Raw genomic sequence first — 19,530 nt, 5'->3', positions numbered from 1 at the left:
TATCAGAGTCACCAAGAAAGACACAGCACAGTCAAGCGCTAGATGGAACAACATTTTACTGACATCGAAAAGAGAGCAGTATCAGCTTCAGTAGTGGGTGTGGGTGCCCATGGTCAGCAGATCTCTCCAGGTAACCAATGCAAGACAGTTTGCCTCTGTGCACCTCTTTCTAGCTGCAGTGGAAGGAACCCCATCCACTCCCCAGGAAGGACAGATATTATAATGGGTTGGCCAGGTGCCATATGACATACACACTTAGAGACCAAAGAATACTTACTGAGCCTGAGAAAAGGAAAGATACTCCTTCAGGAGGTGATAAGAGCTCTTTATCTCTAGGTAAGGCCCATTCTTATGCAGCTGAGTGGATGTCTAAAGACTTCTCAAGTGAGACTGCCTTTCCCAACACTAATGTTAACAGTTTATCTAGATTTTTAAAAAACTTTTCATTTAGAAATAATTTTAAACTTTATAGCTTAAAAGTTGTAAAAACACTGCAGAGTTCCTGTATACCCCTCAACAAGATTTCCATAATATCAACTTACATGTGTATAATACAGTTGTCAGAATCAGGAAATTAACATTGGTATTATGCTATTATTTAAACTACAGACCTTATTTGAATTTTAACAGTTTTTCTACTAATATTGATACTTTTCTGTTCTAAGATCCTATCCAGTTCGGAAGTAGTTATTTCTTCTCGGCATCCTCCAGTCTGTAACAGTTCTTCACTCTTTCCACGTCTTTCATGATCTTGACACTTTTAAAGAAAATAGCTATTTTGGATTTGGATTTGCCTAATGGTTTCTCTTGATTGGATTTAGGTTGTACATTTTTTACCAGAATACCAAAAAAGTGATATGCCCCTCTCAGTACATTAGGGCTTCTTAATATATCTTATTACTGTTGCGTTAACTGTGATCACTTTGTTAAGGAAGCTTCTGTCTGGTTGCTGTAAGGTTTCTGTATTTCCTTTGTAGTTAATAAATATCATAGGGGAGATGCTTGGAGACTGTGCAAATCTTGCTTTACCTCAAACTTCTGCCCACTAATTTTAATAGCCATCAGTAGATCTCATTTGCAACAATTTTTATTATGGTGTTTGCCTGATGGTGATTTTTTTTCTTTTCTTCTTTCCTTGTGCCTTTATTAACCGGAATTTTTCTGTAAAAAGGAACTGACCCTTTTCCTGACTCTAGGGTCATCTTGTATTTTCTCTACCCGAGCCCCAAATCAACCAGTTCTCTAAGGATCTCTGGTTCCTTCTACTGAAGATAGTGTTTTGAAACCAAGATCTGGACCTGGGATATGCTCGTTGCTATCCGAATATCACTGCTTCTTCATTATCTCAGCGGATAGAGCTAGGAAATAGATATAGGTACAGGAAATATATGTATGTATCCTAATCCATATATATATATATACACACACACACACTGTATTTCTTCATCAATCTGTGTATAATTAAATACTATGCATTTATATGGATGCCTTCAATTATAATCCAACATTACAGGGTTTAGTTTAGCCTTTTCTTTTTTGTAGCCTTTATTCAACAACAAACTCACCCTGTTCATTTTGTTCAGCTCTAGTGTACACATAAAGTAGTTTCGGAATTGCTAACCTGTACGTCTGTGGAACACATTTACTAACTAGAATAAAACATTTATGTATAGTTCATTTTGCCATTAGCCTTACAGTAGCCAGTCAAGATACTTTTCTCAGGTTTTCTAAAGTTACTTTAGTTTTCTTCTCTTCCCTCTTCAATATGATTATGTTGCTCAGGTCAGGTTCATTTGTCAGTGTTTGTATACCATTTTAGATTTGTCCCACATACTGGTTGGTTTTAAATTTTTATGTTGGGGTTATCGCCAACACTGTGATTCTAAGAGTCACAGCTGTCTAGAAAGATATATTCAGAGAATTATCACTTCCTTTCATTCCTCCTACCCAGTCCCATCCCCCTTGCTTCTTCGCAGTACTTTCTTATCCAGTCCCTATAGGTAACCAGTCTCTTTCATTTCTGGCTTATCCTCCCATATCTCTTTTGTGCTAATGGGCACTAATACACAACCACTTTCATTTATTAGTTATTTATAGCAATGTAATTGCAAAATACTGGAAATGACCTAAATGCTTATACACAGGAGAGTGGTTGAATAAATTATTAGCACACCCACACAAGGAGTACTATATAGCTGTGAAAAAGGAGGAAGATCTCTATGAAATGATGCGGAGTAACTTTCAGGACCTACTGTTAAATGAAAGAAATGAAGTGCAAAAGAAAATCTATAACATGCTATCTTTCATGTAAATTAGAAGAGGATAAATGAAAATGGTTATGGATTAGAGCCCATTAGTGCCCAGTGATTTGAGATGCTAGCCTTGTCATATACTGAATTTCTGTATGTATTTGGATATAATTCTGGATTTTCTAGTGTACTAAACTTGTCTATTTTTCTAAAAGTACCAATACAACAATATTTAATAAAGAGGCTTCATAGTAGTAAATGTACAACATGTGCACTTAACTTTTGAGTCCATAATTCCACTTGTAGGAATCTATCCTGAGGTTCACACCCAACAAGTGCCTATGTATTTTTCTCATATAGGTTTTGCACATTTCTTGTTAAATTTATTCTTAAATATTTTTCTTTTGTTGCTGTAAACTGTTTTGCTATTTTAAGTTATCCCAGTAATGTTTGAGACTTTTAGATCTCTGATTTATTTGCTTTAATACAGTTCCCATACCATTCACAGGATATTAAGTGATTATCTACATTTCAGATATTTCAGCTCTAAGTGAAGGCATACAAATGTTAAATTTTCCTATTTTCCCTCACATATTGTTGTCATGACCATAATTAAGGGGTCATTTGAAAAGTCTGGGCTAATGTGTTAAGTCACCTATATGATTTGCTAGGAAATTGCTTTAATTCCACTTAAGAACATGGTGCAGCTTAATCAAAGTCGGGCATGAAAACAGACGCTCTTTGCCAACACACAATACATACATCTTGTCATCTGATCTTTCCCTGCTGATCGTCTGATCCTGTAGATCATTGTGAAAGTAGCTCTGGTCTTCAGATTATTTCTTTAATCCTTGATTCTTAAACATTGTAAAGAATTCAAGTCGCATACCAGTTTTACTTTCTTCCTAGATTACTAATATGTTCTGGATGCCAAGGGAGAAATGTTTACGAGTGCTTGAGCTTAGAACTTTTCCATAGGAAAATGTAAAACTTCTCTAAAACAGATAAAGTTTTATAGAATCTACAGAAGCCAAGTGAATGTGTATGTGATAGTGAGGAAAGGGACATGGAGATTAGATCCAGTAGATGTGCTTTTTGAAAATATAATTGTTTTATTTTTCATTACAGAATTCATTTTCATGCAGATATTTTGTTTTTCATTTATTTTTCTGAAAGACTGATAATCAGAATATTTTCATCTAAAGGCTTGATAAATCACTGATTTATAATGTATAACCTTTTATATTCAGACTGTGTCTTAAATATACAAGGAATTCTTGGCATTTAGAGAACAGAGTTTGCACTTTAATTTTGCATTGCTTTTAATGTTGAAATTACTATTACACTTAGGCATTCTAATTACATCTTTTTTTTTTATGTACCCTAGAGCCAATGAAAACTCAAAATTTCAATAATCAACAAAGTAAAAGGGGAAGTTCCTGTTCTGGCTTAGCAGTAATGAACCTGACTGGTGTCCATGAGGGATGCGGGTTTGATCCCTGGCCCCGCTTAATGAGTTAAGGATCCAGCATTGCCATGAGCTGTGGTGTAGGTTGCAGGTGTGGCTCAGATCTGCTGTGGCTGTGGCCGTGGCCTAGGCAAGCAGCTCCAGCTCCAATTCAACCCCTAGCCTGGGAATGTCCATATGCCACAAGTGTGGCCCTAAAAAGCAAAAAAAAAATAAATAAAAAGGCTTTTACATGTCAGAACATCAGTTGATGATGTATATAGTTTTTAGGATTCTCTCTATACTTTCTAAAAATCTTACAATTTCAGTATGAAATACTAAATTCTACACCCCAGAATGCAAAAAAAAAAACCATTCTTATATAATATTTTTTATATTTTAAAATACTTGTTTGTATTTGGGGGTAAGTCATAAAGTTAGAACAGTGTATCAGCAAATCCTGATCCCACTGATTATTATTGCTATGATGATTTAGAATTATTGGCCAGTATGTAATCTGTCCCAGTGGGTTATGGATTAAAAACAAATATATGTATACATTCTTATTTTTTGCAAACTTGACTATTGCCTTCTTGGTGACATTCTGATTTGTCTGCTTTTAATGCATTAACCAGCAATAGAGAAAGATTTAGCAAAAAGTAGTATTTTTTATTGGTATGTTTTTCCTTTTTTTTTGATGGAGCATGCATCCAGGCCAGGGATCAAATCCGCACCACAGCAGTGAGAGCACTGGATCCCCAACCTGCTGAGCCACATAGGAACCCCGTTTTTTTCTTGATGTTCTGAGATTATTAAATGTTTCAAGTTACATTTTTGAAGACAACTGCTTTGATGAGTTACTTTCTGATGAACTAACATAGCAATAAAGTGCTAAAATGCAAGTATTTTTATTTCTCTAGGCAAAGATATGTTTAGAAAGCTGAAATAAAAGGGGGAATTCCAATGGATGAATAGAAATAAAAAGTAAATGAGGTAATCAAAGTTAGAAAAATTGATATTGGCAGGTTCTGAATGATGTTCTCAGATGAGCAATCTTTCAAAAATACTTCTGGTACATTGCTGCTATTCCTTTATTTATTATTAAAATAACATGATCCATGAGGAGCTTGGGGTGACTCTCGGCCTAGCTAATTCTAATTAATCCAGTCAGGGAGAGCAGTAGGGTAAGTGGAGCAGTCTATCGGATTGAAATTCATAACTTAATTGAGGTCAAAGTCCCGGTCTGGGAGAACAAAAGTCTTTTGCTAGGACCAGGCAGATCAATAGCAATAAATATCTGGCTTGAATACAAGTAGCTTATAGTGACAGATTATCTGACAGTGGCCAGAGTTCTTGGTTCTGTTAAGGGCAAAGTCTTAAGCATGTCATGGTTCTTGCTGATGTTCAGTCCATACCCATGACACTGAGAAGCAAGTAACACTCTCAAGAACTCTTGAAAGTCTTAGGGAAACACTATGTATGAAACTCCAAGTGGCTTCTCTTTGTTGTTATCAAATGGACATTCTCTAATCATAGATTTTTTTTTTTTTAATGAGAGGAATTGTATCACATTGCGGGTAAAATCCCAATGATTTGCAAAGTTAATTAGTTGATTAATCTTTTTCTTTTTCTTCTTTTTAGGGCCACACTTAGGGCATATGGAAGTTCCCAGGCTAGAGGTCAAATCAGAGCTACAGCCGCTGGCCTCTGCCACAGCAATGCTGGATCTGAGCAGCATCTGTGACCTACACTGCAGCTCACGGCAACACGAGATCTTAACCCACTGAGTGGGGCCAGGGATTGAACCCGCATCCTCATGGATACTAGTCGGGTTCGTTACCACTGAGTCCCAACAGGAACTCCTAGTTGATTAATCTTGAGAGCTGACTTCCCGTTAGTAATTCAAAAGAACATATAGAATTGCTGTGGGTGAAGCACATAAGACAACCCTGTGCTGTCTTAATGTGTATATAACTGTAAAAGTTAAAAGAACTATGTCACATTAAGGAATTGTTAAGTGTGATAATGGTATTGTGGTTGTGTAGGAATTTTGTTATTATTAGGGGCACAGTGATTAGTTGGGACATGATGTCTATAATTTAACTTTCAACAGAGAAGAAAATATGGCAAGGGGTTAACAGTTATTACATATGAGAAGTGCGTCAGTATACTTTTTTCATCATAAAAAGTAGTAACAAAGAACAATATCCAGTAAAACCATAAGGCTAGCGGTTATTAGAAGAACTTTCCCTCTGTCCCATTCTGTCCGTACTTTCAATTTCTACTTAGCGATCAAAAGTTGGGCAGTTTAGGCATTATATTATTGTTTAACAATAATAGTAATTAATTACTTAATTAGTACAGAACGTTGGCATTTCACTCATTGTTTAATAGCATTATTGCCATTCAGGCTCAACTGCTGACTTACTTGGGAAAGGAACTCATAATATCTGCAGTTGTTGGCCTTGTAAGGTATGGAGAGCTTTGTAGTATATATTCCATTTCAGTTGACACTTTTCTAGTCCAGATTATCATCCCTTCATGTGTATATTATTGTCGCAACTTATTATCATGGCTTTTTTTTAATCCTACGTAATTATGACAGATTAGTCTTCCTTAAATGTCATTATCTTAATGTTGCTTTAGTTTCTAAATGACTCCATGATCAAAAATCTCATGGTTTTTTATCTGTGAATCAATTCTCCACTCTTCTCGTTCTCTCAAAGCCCCACTCTATGACCAAGCTGTTTTATCTAGCGTTCCCTACTTTATGGAGTAGGCGAGCTCACTTTGCCTATCACAGAGGTTCCCAAACCTGGATCACCACAGTCAACTACAGATCTGTTTAAAAATAAGCCTCAACTCTAGAAATAATGATTACTAAGTAGGTAAGTCAGGGATAGGAGGCACTGGGATAATTTCAAAATTATGAACTCTGTGCCTAGAGTTCCCATTGTGACTTGAGGGTTAAGAACCTAACATAATTTCCATGAGGATGCGGGTTCAATCCCTGGCCTCACTCCATGGGTTAAGGATCCGGCGTTGTTGCAAACTGCAGCATATGTCACAGATGTGGCTCAGATCTGCCATTGCTGTGGCTGTGGCATAGACTTGCAACTGCAGCTCCAATGTGACCCTGCCTGGAAACTTCCATATGCTGCAAGTGCAGCCTAAAAGAAAAAAAAATAAATAAATAACCATCTCTGCCTAAGTCTATAGTGCCAGGTTTATAATTCTCCATCTACCAGTCCTTCAGTACTACCTAGCATAAATAGGAATCAGGATTAAAAAACTCAGATTAAACTAATTCATTCCTGTGATGAATCATGCAAACTGGTTAGAATTCCCAGATACACCTGAATTTTTAAAGGAGGGATGGAAATTTAGACAAGTCTTATTGACTGAGCACTTGCTATTTTTCAGATAGCTGTGCAAGATATGTCTACCTATTTGGTTTCTTTTTTCCTTATAATAATACTGTAAAATGAAATTTTCCATATAAGAATCCAGAGTCAGACATTTGCAGCCATGTGAATATTCAAATCCAAATTTTCCAGTAACAAATAATCTCTGGTTAGTAAAAATTTTAGTTTATCAAAATAAAATGAAAACATTAAGGCTTTTTAGAGAAGATTTTTTTTTAAGTAGAACAAATAAGGCAGTGCAACATGAGGTCATTTTCTAGCCTATTTCTACAGCTTGTGCCCTTTGTTCATTTTGGAAATCACATTAAGTACATGGATGCACCAAAATAATAATAAAACAGCTCCTCTCTGATGGCAAATGGAGGAACACATGTTTAGACTTGTAATGTCATTTTGAAGCCAAATGTAGTCAGACGCTATCTATCCTGAGTTCAAAAAGCATGTTAAGAAAAATTCCTAACCGAGGAAGGTGATGTTGAAGAGAAACTTAAGTTCTGGAGGGAACTACAATATATGAATAGAGTATTTTCCAGCAGTTTTATTGAACTAGTGTTGCTGTATTAATTGTGTTTACCTTACTGTCCACCTCGTGTTGTGTCTCTGGTTGGTTGTGAATTCTCTGAGTGCAGGGATCATGTCTTTTGTTTCTTTAGTCTTCCTAGTGGTCTCTTGCCTAACATTGGACAGATACACATCCAGTAAATGTTATAAAATATTGAAGAATGGTTGTTCCTGGAGTTCCCGTCGTGGCGCAGTGGTTAACGAATCCAACTAGGAACCATGAGGTTGCGGGTTCGCTCAGTGGGTTAACGATCCGGCGTTGCCGTGAGCTGTGGTGTAGGTCGCAGACGCGGCTCGGATCCCGCGTTGCTGTGGCTCTGGCGTAGGCTGGTGGCTACAGCTCCGATTCAACCCCTAGCCTGGGAACCTCCATATGCCGCGGGAGCGGCCCAAGAAATAGCAACAACAACAACAACAAAAAAGACAAAAGACAAAAAAAAAAAAAAAAAAAAAGAAAGAAAAATGGTTGTTCCTTTGTAGGTAAATACTCCCCCAGCCAAAAACACATACGTGTGTGTGTGTGTGTGTGTGTGTGTGTGTGTGTGTGTGTGTGTGTGTACATACACAAAATCCCTTTCCCTATTCTTTAATGCGTCGCCTCTTAGGGGAAGACCCTGACCTAGTCCCCCTCCTTCTCCTCCAACCACAACCTGCCTTTAGACATCCTCTTTTGCACTCCTATAAGATACTTTTTTTACATCTGTCATAGAATATATCACTTTTTATTATAATTATCTTTCCACTTACAAGACTCCTCTTAGGCTCCTTGAGAGTAGGAACTTTGATATTTTCTAGTTCCCAACTCCTGACATAATACTTGACATGTCACTTAGTATATGTTTGATATAAACAAAAATATTTAGAACTCAGTGAAGCTTACTATGTGTAGTGTCTGCATCACACTCATTCACTCACATGCTTATTAAACAAGAATTGATTGAGTGCTACCATCTTCCGGGTGCCATTCTAGGTGATGACACACCACCAGGAACAAAACAAAGTGCCTGTATTGCTGGGAGGGGAGATAGACAATAAACAAATGAATACTGTATCAGCAGGTGATAAAAACCATGACACCTAAAGTAAGCAAAGGGATAGAGAGGGAGGGGAGGAGGAAAGTGCTGTTTCCTATGGAGTGAGTCAGGAGGTGACGTTGGGGCAGAGATGGAAGAAGTCAGAGAATCACTCTTGTGGAATCAGGGGGAACAGTGTCCTTTTCCAAGCAGAAGGAACAGACGTGCAAAGGCTCTGAAACCACAGCAGGGTTGGTATGTTTGAGGATGAACAAGTAGGTCACCATGGCTGGAAGTAAGGCGGTTGAGAGGCTTCAATCATCACTGAAAATTCTTTAGATAGTAGCAGGAGGTGAGATTAGAGAGTTGGGAGTGGGGAAGAGCCTAGATCCTGATAAAACAGGGTAGGAGATGAGTGTTTAGAATAGAAATAATAATTATGCCTCAAAGAAATGTTAACTTTTAGAATTTAATGAAAGAATAAAAGGAAAGAAATTAGGAAAACTTGATTTTTTTAAACAAGGTTATTTGCGTACTTCATGATGTTCTTGACAGGATCTGGTCAATATGCTTAGTTCTGCGAGGACTGTTTGAATGTGGCAGGCTTAAATAGACTGTAGCATGTAATCAGACATTCTTGAGCAGGAGGTGCCAAAGACTTTGTTCTAAAGAGAAGTTGGATGGACTGTTTTTGCTTTTTAGGGTCGCACCTGTGGCACATGGAAGTTCCCAGGCTAGGGGTCAAATCGTAACTACAGCTGCCAGCCTACACCACAGCAACACAGGATCCAAGCTGTGTCTGCGACCTACACCACAGCTCACGGCAACACCGGATCCTTAACCCATTGAGCGGGCCAGGGATGGAACCCTCATCCTTATGAATACTAGTCGGGTGCATTAGCACTGAGCTCCCACAGGACCTCCAGGCTAGATGTACTCTTAAGTGTAGGTTATGCATTGGGAAACCACAATGCCCATGTTGAAGTTAGTTACTGCTTTGGACAAATATCTTGGCAGTGGACTGCTTTTGTTTCACGTAGCTGTTACTTACCCTTTTCAGACAGTCCTTTATTTTTTATTTAAACTGACCTTTTGAGACTGAGTGGGTTGAAAGAAATATAGACAGTCTCTCAAAACTGTAGTAGAACGCATTTGTTTATGACTAGAGTGGTAAGAAGAGCGAGCTGAGGTATGAGATAATTGTCTCTTCGTTTTCCACTTCCCAAAAGTCAAAATTTAAATCCACTTCGTACTTTTAAATCACATCTTCCACCATGGATTCAGTTGGCTTAGAAAGAGACCAGTCCAAATGGCCCAGTTTATTTCCAGGATTTAACCCAAGGGCAGACGTTGCTGCCAGCACGTCTGCCCCTAGGCCTGAAAGGTGGCCCAGGGGCAAGTGAATGGAAGGTGGAGGAATGGCTTGAGCTCGGACCATGAGATCTGTGTCTGTACTCATGTCTATGAGGCCCTTTGTGATACAGGATGGAGCCGGGGGTGGTTAAAGAAGGGGTTCTGGCGATCTCTACTTGTATTCTTGCCCTGGGCACACGAATGTGAGAGGAAGCCTACCTTCCAGCTCGGGGATTTTCAGAGTGCTCTGTGACTCTCCCCAGAGGTACCCAGAAGTTTCTGTCCCCACATCAACTTTTACCTATTTTAAGATTAAGCCTCTGAATAAGCTTTTGTTTTTAAAAAGAGTTCTTCTATAATGGATTATAAAGTTCAAGACTAAGTCTAGTCAGTCCTCACTGGGTACCAAGGTGTTATTTAAGTCCCAGGGGCTTTGGAGATGTTTTGTGAATATTTTTTTTACTAGAAGAAAAAATGTGGAGTTCCCATTGTGGCTCAACAGAAACGAACCTAACTAGTATCCATGAGGACATGGTTTCAATACCTGTCCTTGCTCAGTGGGTTAAGGATCCAGTGCTGCTGTGGTTTAGGCTGGCAGTTGCAGTTCCCTAGCCTGGGAACTTCCATATACTGTGGGTGCAGCCCTAAAATACACACACACACACACACATACACAAGTGTCATCCCCTTATGAAAAGAAACCTCTATATCTCAAAAAAAAAAAATGTAGGCAAAGGTTTATGTGTTAACAGAAAGACAAATATCAATGCAAAAGCAGCCTGAAAACTGTGAACAAGGACAAATAAACCAGTATTTAAAGACCAAATATTTGTATCACGTTTTAAATTCGATAAAATATGGTGATAGTGTTAGCTCACTGTAACCTGACAGGAGTCCTCTATGACATTATCCTCATTTCACTGAGCTGAAAGCGCAGAGGAGCTATTAACTGAGGGCACAAAGCTAGTAAGGAGGATAACCAGTTCACACTAGAGCATTTTGACTGCAGATTCATTCATGTGTTTTTCTTGCATTATGAGGCTATCATACTCTTATCACACTGACTCAGTGCTTTTAGAATTCCTGGCCATCTGGAGTTCCCGTCGTGGCGCAGTGGTTAACGAATCCGACTAGGAACCATGAGGTCGCGGGTTCGGTCCCTGCCCTTGCTCAGTGGGTTAAGGATCCGGCGTTGCCGTGAGCTGTGGTGTAGGTTGCAGACGCGGCTCGGATCCCGCGTTGCTGTGGCTCTGGCGTAGGCTGGTGGCTACAGCTCCGAATGAACCCCTAGCCTGGGAACCTCCATATGCCGCGGAAGCGGCCCAAGAAATAGCAACAACAACAAAAAAAAGACAAAAGACAAAAAAAAAAAAAAAAAAAAGAATTCCTGGCCATCTGATGCATTTCATGAAGATTATAATAGTAAGTTCTTCGTGTCCTTAACATTTTCTTATTTATAATGAAATTTCTTTATGTAGACATCATTTTGTTCACCAGGTTTCCCCCTTCAGTGTGACTTTTAATCCATGTTTCTAGTCTCACAATTTTCTTTAATGTTATTTTTTCTGTCATGTTTTATATTGAATAGTCACTTCTTTTGCTGAGTTTCTTAGAATGAGCAACTGGCTCATAGACCAGTGTGAATCAAGTTCCAATTACTTTGCGTTCAGAGAACACCCAGTGTCATCTTATTTGTACATCTAACTGAATTATAGGACACTGTCAAAGTGTTATGACCTGGTCTAGTAAATTGCTCCTTCGTAATGGTCCCCTGGCTACATTCTCTCTTGCTGGTGCTGTAAACCAGAAATTGTTGACATCTTATGCTATCATAAGCTTGAAACAAAAGATGTGGTTTTTATCCCCAGGCAATCCACTTTCTTTATCATCAAGGTTTCCGAACACCTCAGTTAGTACCTACAGCTGAATCTTAACATTCTGCACACGTTAGTTGACTGTGCACTCAGAACTGAGTTCATTCTCTAATTCAGTAACTTTTTAGAAAGTCAGGCAGTTCTTCATTGAGCTCAAGAAGTGGATCCCTCATCTCCTTTAAAAGAACTGACTTGTTTGAATATTGAAGTAGTAGCTTATTGATTTCTGAAATTTGTTATTTAAATGTATGCATGGTATAAAAACATTGTGTTTAATGCTGCTCAGTCTAAAATGTTCTTCTAAATGTCACATTGTGAGGATGAATTAAAGATGAAGGAGTTATACAGACTAACAAAATAAGGTCTGGAAATGGTTAAGCTTGCTTTTTTGGTGATCAAACTAATACACTTAAAAAGAGTACCTTTTCATGCCTAAAAGTTGGGAGTAAGATAATTCCAGGGGGGGAAATGACTCTTCAAAGAAAATGTGATTGTTCTATAAACATTAGTGCTATCGAGTATTTATGGGCCATATTCATATACACATGTATGGAAATTATGCACAAATATCTGTAGAAAATTTGACAGTTATCATGGACAATGATACTGCAAGGTAATGTTGATCTTGCAAAAGCCAATGTAAAGGTGGCACAGTGGTGACAGGAATATAATCTCTAAAAACCAGAGCAAAACACTGTTATATACATAGCAGACTACAGTTAACAGAAAGCATAAAATCTAGTTTTTTTATTTCAAAAGAATATTGATAAATTTGAAGAATCTAGAGAAGGAATTTAAAAAATCTTTAGTTTGGAAATGGGAATTTGAAAAGGTCTCATAGTTCAAACTGGCATGGGTCATATGCAGCCCAAAGTTCTCTTTTTGTTTGGCCCCTATAGTGTTACAGCACAGTTGATAGGTAATTAACTGTCAGTAGATTTCACATAACGCTATAGACGTTAGGATTCTCTTGAGAAATTTCAAAATATGGTCATCCTGGTTGAAAGCTCTCCACTTTCTATCACCCCACTTTTGCTGCCCTGACCCAGTTCACCTCTCTTATATTTACTACCTGAGGACATGTGAGGGGGTTGTAACCTTGTGTTTGCAAAGACTAGGTTTGGAGTCAAATTACCTCGATTCCAGTTTCTATTCTGCCACTAACTGTGTGACCTAATAAAGCATAACTGTAAAATTTTAAAGGTAGAAAGGAATTTAAAAATCGTCTGTTTCTCTACCTACTGCAAGAATTCTCTCTGATAAATTTCCAAAAGATGGTTAAGCCAGATAGCCTATGTGAACATTGCTGTTTATGTCAAAGTAGCTTATTCCACTTTAGAAAGTTCTGGTTATTAGAAATTTCTCCTACATGTTGAGTCTGAGTCTGCCTACTTGACATATTAAAACTCTACGTTGCATGAGATATTTTCTCATTAGTATAGAACAGAGTAGAACCATAATAATTATGAAAGTCAAGGTATTTATCTTCTTCCTTTTATTTAAAAGTATTATCTGGGGAGTTTTTGTTGGGGTGCAGCAGAAACAAATCTGACTGGTATCTATCAGGATGTGGGTTCGATCCCTGGACCTGCTCAGTGGGTTAAGGATCTGGTGTTGCCGTGAGCTGTGGTGTAGGTCGCAGACATGGCTTGGATCCCACATGGCTGTGGCTGTGATGTAGGCCGGCAGCTGTAGCTCCAATTCGACCCCTAGCCTGCGAACTTCCATATGCTGTAGGTGGGGCCCTAAAAAAGCGCACGCGCGCGCGCACACACACACACACACACAAAAGGTATAGTATGAGATGTACTAGCCATCAAATGGGTGAATTATTTTATTTTACAGCAAAGCATGGTAAGATGTACATATTATTATATTAGATTTTAGCCAGACCAATTTTAGAGTTTCATGGTAGATTTAGTAACCAGTCTTTATTGTATCGTTGTTTTAAATATTTACCATCTCTTAAAAGGAAAAGAAGACAGAGATATCTGGTTGGTATAATGGCATTTGTTGGTGTGCTCATACTTTTTAATTTTCTAGGACTTGCAGGCTTAATCCCATGAGCTCACTTCTAATATCTGTAAAGGAGATGAGCTGTCTCTATGGTTCAAGCTGCCACTTGAGGGTTTCTCCTTCCTGTGGAGCTTTCTAATGGAATTCAAGGTTCTCTCTAAGGGTAAGCATTACGAAGGCTTCCCGGGCTGCTTGAGAGGAGAAGTGCACCGGAGGTTCAAGGACGCAGGCAAAGTTTAATGTGCACAAACATGTTTCTGATCCTGCTTACTCTGATTGGCAAGGTTAAACTCTGAGAGGCTGCAGCTTTTAAAAGTGATTTGATTAGACCCACCACTTTATTCCCTTCACTCCCCCCCCACCAAGCACCAAACCACCACCTCCTTTGTCTTTGCAGTCTTTGCTTTACCAGTTATCTTTTTTCTCTTCTCCTTTTGTAGTTTTGTGAAACAGAATAATCAATTCAAAAGTAAAGTAACTTGCATCATTCAAAGTTTCGCCATGAAAGATTTCCACACTTATGTTGTCTGAAATTGCAAATCCCTTACCTTCATTTGACTTTCCTTACGATGAGAGGAAAGGCTCAGCACTTACATTAGCAATTTACTCAGATTTACCAGCCCTTTATCAAGAATTGATTTGTACACAGTGAGTTCCTTTCACAACAGTTTATTTTTTAAAAAATCATTTATTAATGACAACTTCAACTATATGCAAAATTAGAGAAAATAGTGCAATGAACTTCTGTGTCCTCATCATCCAATTTCAGCAACTACCAGTTCCTGGCCAATCTTTTTAATCTACTGCTACCCCACAACAGTGGTCTTTAACCTTTTTAGGAAGAATATGAGGAAAGGATATGAACACCAGAGAGGATATGCATGTTGCATTTTTGCACACAATTATAATAGATTCATATACTTGCTGAAGCCCTTCCATGGATGTCCTAGGAATCTAAGAATTAAGAATACGAATTCTTGCATTCCAGCAAGAGAACACTAAATTTTCTCAACTTTTCTATTCACTTGAATGTCAGGATTTGGGATTAGCAAAGGTCCTCCTGTGAAAAAACACCAGCAAAGTTAAGCCAGTGGCAGAGTCTTTTAATGGTGAAGTATTCATTATAGAATTTCTTAATATATACTCCCTTACTCCCATTTTCAGCTTCTGCTCCCTTTGATTGCTTGTTGATTTTTCTTTTTATAATTGTTAGTTCTTTTACCAATGTTGACAAACTTGGGCGACTTTCAGGGACTCAACTTCCAAGGCGTAACAATTTCATGTAGGGCTTCTGAGTTGTTACTGCTAACAGCTAAAAAAAAAAAGGAAAACTACCTCTCTATATACATAATGGAGAGAATAACTAAAAATGAGTCATTAGGAACTTACTAAAGCTGGAGTTTGCATTAAAGAGGATACTTAGCTTCTACTACAAATGTCAATTAAGAATTAAAAAAATGTTTGTTGAAAGTGTAGAGACAGTTGACTGGACATGGCAAAATGGTAATCCTTCTTTTGTCAGCTGGTACTTCACTAAAACCATCTTGTGAAACAGCTGTGGTCCTAGGGTGGCCCCCAACACATAAGCAGTTAGTAAAGCTTGCTGGATTCCCCTATAGAACTCTCTTGTTGTTGAACCCCATACCATCTGGTCCTGATGTGAGCTAAAAGTATTTTTTAAAGCAGGTAATAAAAGAGGAATATGACATAATTTAATTATTAATTCTATTTTCAAAATACGAGGTATCTTTTCTCTTTGGCATAGTTTCTCTCTTTTTGGTATGGGGAACAAGGCGACCGAGTAAGGTGCATGATGCTTATTTAAGTATGGGTAAGAATATTTCTATCAAAGGGATGATTCTGAAAGGAGCCACACTAATTTATATAGATAGCACTTCTTAAAAAGTCCTCTATTCTGACGTGCCCTGGATAACATTTTGTTTTGTGGTTGGAAGCACTTTTAATATTTTATTGAAGATGGGAAAAAATTAAAAACCCCACAATGTTTAATGATTATATCTATTCAACGAGTACAAGTATATGATCAGAGAAGGTAGATTTAGACCAATTCATTAATTTTCTGTAGATATGTGTGCAATCCATATGGCATGTAAACCAACTTGTTTTTATTAATATTTCTATAGTAGTTTGAAAGTTGTACAATATGGGTTTTACCGTGTTACAGATGGGGGATACACAGAGTCTGGCTTTGCTCTGTAGTACGTCTTTCTATTGAGAGACAGTTTAATGCCTAATCTCTGTGCTCTCCTTGGGCTTTGTTCAAGGCCATATTTTTCAAGAAGCTCAATATAGAAATATCATTTATGAAAGGATTATCCATCATTTTCAATATATTTTAAAATATTTTCTTTTTTATAAGTGTCCTTAAAATTTATTGCAAATATTTTACATCATGGTTCATTTGTTTGCTATTTGGACTGAAGTTGAGTTCTCTACTGCTTGAGGTAGTGCCCTGACCTCTCAACACAGAGAAGCCTAAGCATGTCTAAGCACCTGTTTTTTTTAAAAAAAGTTGCCTATAACGAAAACTATCCCCACCTACAATTTATTAAACCTTGACATACTGCATTACTTAAGAGTTCTCAGAGAAAATTAAAACCCTTTTGACTGGGTTTTGCCATGCAGGGAAATTTTTAGTGACATTTAAAAGGTTTCTCTTGTGTCCCTCTAATGGGATAAATAAAAAAAGGCTTGTTTTAGCCCAGCAAATGGGGGGACAATCCAATTTCCTTGATTCCATCAAGACACTCTTAAAGCATTAGCCTGTGCAGTAAAAAAAAAAAAAAACTCAACTGACCCCCTTTGCCTGATGGCTTTGAAAACTATCCTGATGTGTAGGTATTTGCCCAACACAGCATACTTGGTTATTACTCTTCCAACACATCCGTTGATGGAAAAATCTTATGTGAAGCTCCAATAAATGTCAGTTTATGTTATAGAACTATAAAAACAGTGCACCAAACAATAATGGTCTCTCTGATGGGCATCCTTTCCCTGGAAGATGAAAAGGAATCCTGTCGAATATGTTTAAATTTAAAAATTAAGGAAAAGATAAATGTATTAAACTATTTTTATTACATTTAATTTTTTTCGCTAGCATCAGAATCACAGGGGCTTGTTAAAACAAATTGCTGGGCCCAACCCCCAGAGTTTCTGGTTTGATAGGTCCAGGGTGGCGCTCAAGTTCCCAGGTGGAGCTGATACTACTGGCCTGGAGCCAACACGTGGGGAGAACCACTGGTCTGGGTGATCTGTGCAAAGACATTCTTACCTCTGGCTCAGTGGTTCAAAGTCTGAAATCCTATAGTCTGAAAGTCATTAACATCTTATGTGTGAAAAAGGTTTTGATGGAGTTCCCGTCATGGCGCAGTGGAAACGAATCCGACTAGGAACCTTGAGGTTGCCAGTTTGATCCCTGGCCTCGCTCAGTGGGTTAAGGGTCTGGCGTTGCTGTGAGCTGTGGTGTAGGTCGAAGACACGGCTCGAACCCTGTGCTGCTGTGGCTATGGTGTAGGCCGGCAGCTGTGGCTCGGATTGAACCCCTAGCCTGGAACCTCCATATGCCGTGGGTGTGGACCTAACAATATAAAATTTTAAAAAAAGAAAACTGTGTTGATGGACTTCAAGAGAGTCCTTTTTGTTCCCCCATGGCCGAACCCACAGCATCTGGAAGTTCCCAGACCAGGGATTGAATCGGAGATGCAGCTGCAGCAATGCCAGGTCCTTTAACCCACTGTGCCAGGCCAAGGATTGAATCCGAACCTCTGTAGCAACCTGAGCTGCTACTGTCAGATTCTTAATCCACTGTGCCACAGCAAGAACTCTCATATTTGACCTTCAGCCTTCTCTTTGACAGTCTTTAAAACCCATTCTGAGGTGGGGGGTGGGGGGGGCGGTGCAGGGAAACAAAGACAAAGCTTTCATTTTAGAGACAGTGCAGGAGAAAAAAAGTATGGGTGCTCTGTGTTACTGAAAAGTTTTCTGTGACCCTTTGCAGAACAGCAGAACGAAGCTGTTGTTTATATAAATATTTTAAAATTTCTTATTAACAAGAACTTCTGCCCTTTAACTATAAAAACGCAAAGCACCTTTTTGTTCTTTTTTTTAAAAAGTAAATTATATTTGATACTGATTCTTGAAGCTTAATCATTTTTGTGTAAGAAATATGGTGATTGTGTCATCTAGACTATTTCACTGAGCTGTTTTAACGGTATTTCCTTTGAAATACTTAGAATTGATGTAATAGCCTATGTGCAACTCTCGAGTCAGGAAAGTTTAGACAGATACTGTTTATTCATCTGTCCTTAAAAACATACCTTTGAAGTAAACAGGAGGACCCCCTCCAAAAAAAAAAAAAATCACTTTTTGACAAGAAAAATAATTAGGGCAGAGAGATTTGTTGGTGTTCAAAAAATCACAGAAGCAAAATTGGAATGACAGAGTTGGGAATCTAGGACGCTATTTAAAGAAGACAGTTCAGCACCCAATCTCATTTTCTTTTGGTGGAAGAATATGTATGCTAATATGTACATGTCTATTTGATCTTGCAATGTCTGAATGCTTTGTAGTGATTCAGTGTTCTTCTGTTTCACACTTCTGCTTCTGTCCAAGTAAATTCCACTCAGATACATCATAAAATATATTTGCATAACACTATTTTTAAAAGAACTTGTACATAACATTGATTGCCTATTTTTTTAATGGTTTCCTTTTAAAGTCTTGGAAATAGCATAAAATAGAAATGGGGGGGATAGCTGACTGAAAGTACTTATTATCAATATTCTTGTTTTAGTCATTTCATTGCCACCTTTTAAAAATAATTGTTGAATCTGTGGCTAGCTTTGAGGCAAAATAAATGCTCCTGTTTTTAAAGAGTTATCAGTCGCTCTGTGCTTCCTTTGGGAGTAAGGGTATTATCTATATTACTTAAAACTCAGTTTGAAAATAATTAAAGGTGACTTTAAAATTGCCATGAGTTAAATGAATGGAATCAGGTAATCAGCACTTTTCTGGCGCCCCCTTGCATTTCCCTAGAGTCCTCTGAGCCTACATTTCGTGATTCCCTTCAAACACCAACTCTCTTGTTTCGGTTTGCTTTTTCGTCTCAGCTTAGGGTAGGTCCTCAAGTCAAATGATAATGCTCCCCCAGGGTAGCAGATATGATTCCGCTAACCTTTCCCTGTGGTGCAGTGAGTACTGATGATGGAGTCCAGAGAAGACTGCACAGAGGAGGTCAGTGCAGAAGTGGGAGCAGTTAATCTCTCTGCTGCTCTGATATCCGACAGCTGGTCTCACGTGGGCCTGGTGCCAGTAGTGTCTTTACAGGCTTTGTGGCAGAGATTATTTAAAGGAGATTAATCCCTCTAAACCCCTTATATTTTAATTATTTCTGTATGTATTTATAAAACCTGCAGTCTGCTTGTTTCAGGACACAACTGTCCAAGCCCTTGTCTTTAACCTGGTTTCCACAGTCAGACAAGGATATCTCTGTTACCACAAAAAATACACCATTGATTTGATTTTTTTGCTATTAGAATTGGGGGTTTTGGTTCACTTGGATTTGGTTTGTTT

The 19,530-nt window shown here is 38.2% G+C and overlaps 1 protein-coding gene and 1 long non-coding RNA gene across 7 annotated transcripts in view; one reads left to right on the top strand and one right to left on the bottom strand.

Moving 5' to 3' along the window:
• Positions 1–19,530, top strand: part of ACBD6 (acyl-CoA binding domain containing 6) — a 202,982-nt gene that overhangs the window by 126,104 nt on the left and 57,348 nt on the right. The window lies entirely within an intron of this gene.
• LOC110255521 overlaps positions 14,611–19,530 on the bottom strand; it is a 61,970-nt gene continuing 57,050 nt past the window's right edge. Inside the window, exon 2 of the long non-coding RNA XR_002335955.1 lies at positions 14,611–15,250. This is a non-coding gene — a long non-coding RNA (uncharacterized LOC110255521). The remainder of the gene's footprint in view (positions 15,251–19,530) is intronic.

Source organism: Sus scrofa, chromosome 9, assembly GCF_000003025.6.
Source record: "Sus scrofa isolate TJ Tabasco breed Duroc chromosome 9, Sscrofa11.1, whole genome shotgun sequence".
NCBI classification, from domain to species: Eukaryota; Metazoa; Chordata; class Mammalia; order Artiodactyla; family Suidae; genus Sus; species Sus scrofa.
Note: the sequence above shows the minus strand (reverse complement) of the source record. Positions and strands in the feature narration are given on the sequence as shown.